This window comes from Corvus brachyrhynchos, unplaced genomic scaffold (assembly GCF_000691975.1).
Source record: "Corvus brachyrhynchos isolate BGI_N302 unplaced genomic scaffold, ASM69197v1 scaffold90, whole genome shotgun sequence".
Taxonomy (NCBI): Eukaryota; Metazoa; Chordata; class Aves; order Passeriformes; family Corvidae; genus Corvus; species Corvus brachyrhynchos.
This window is the reverse complement of record NW_008236932.1, coordinates 4477911-4479543: the sequence shown is the minus strand read 5'-3', so window position 1 is coordinate 4479543 and position 1633 is coordinate 4477911.

The window sequence follows — 1633 nt, the reverse complement described above, 5'->3', positions numbered from 1 at the left end:
AATGCGACCCCGAGAAGTCGAGACTCCATGGCGAGAGCGTGCAGACACGGGCAGCCCTGGCAGCTCCGGCAGCTCCAAAGTGGGAGCGAGCGAAAGCTAAAGTGAAAGCAAGAACACAGTGAGACAGAAAACAGCAGTGACAAGGAAAAAAGAAAAAATCATCATAGCCAAGGTTTTAGGAATAGTAAAATGGTATAACGTTAAACAAAATTATGGTTTTATAACGAGGTGTGACAACCAGGAAGACATACTCATTCATCATACTGCCATTATGAAGAATAACCCCAAAAAATATATCCCAAGCTTAGGAGATGGAGAAGTGGTAGAGTTTAAGACTATACAAGGAAGGAAAGGCCTGCAAGCAGCAAATGTTACCGGGCCTGGTGGTGTTTCTGTGAAAGGCAGTATATACGCTGCAAGTCGTAGTCACGTCAGACAATATCCCCATTATAAGCAACCCATACAGTCTCTGTTTCTCAATCTACCTTTCCCTTTTATCCCATATCCTGTTATCCCCAGTGTGTTCCTAATCCATTCTTTCACTCATGGTTTCCCTCACAAAACCATGCCTTTACCAATCCGTTGCCCAAAAATTCCTTTCCAATGCTGAGTGGGGGATGACAAGGGGAGGGAGAAAGAATTACCTACTGTTGTTTAAAGTTCCAACAGGTACAAGTAGAAGAAACCCTCTCCTGCCTCACTTTCCCCACAAAGCATGTTCAGAGAGTCCTGTCTCCCTCCTGCCAGCCCTAAAATGTTCCAGAGAAAAAATCTGTTTGGACATTTAGAGAATCAAGAGGGTGGCTTGTTTTCTTTTGAAACTGTTCTTGTTATCTTATGTTTCTCCAGTTGTTTCCAATGTTAAGTTTTAAACCTCTTTTAGTTAAAATAAAAGGGTGAGGTATTGGGGTTCCTCCCCCCTGCCATGGGGTCCTGGGAGAGGGGACCCTGGGGTAGAGGCACGGGGGTCTCCCTGCTCTCTGGTCACATGTACCCTAATCCTGTTCCCCATTGGTTATTTTGTGTTCCCCAGCCAGGGGAGGATCCTGGTTGTCCAGTGATTCCAGAGTCTTAGGGCAGTCCCCGGCCATGTGGCTGGAAAATAAAGATCTCTGAAACTTCTATCAAGAAACGCTCCCTATTTCTTTCCACGGGCCTCGCTGTCTAATGCATGTTGCAGGAGACCCCACTGCAACAACATTTCATCCAAGAGTTATTTTAATTGTGTAAATTGTGCACATTTCATCTAAGAAACCATGGAGGCTTTATGTCATATTCTTTTGTACAAATTAGCAAGGCAAAGGAGATATTCCTGCAAAATACGCAGTTTGAAGTCAAATTTCTTTTTCCAGCAATATTTACCTGTGACCTCCCTACTACCACAATTCAGATGTTTAAAAAAGAATTTTTCAAAATAATGTATTGACTTTACACCATGAAAGTCCTGCAGGAGAGACTATTTTCTCCCCAGTTTTAAGTACACAGTCACTTCCATAAATTCTCCAAATGAGAAAAGGGTTTTTGCTAAATAGCTTGAGTCCAAATTCATAGGAGAAAAATGAAAAACAGAGGGTATTCATTATTGTGAAGTGAAATTCATTATGGAAATTATGGACTTGTATACACAGTGCTT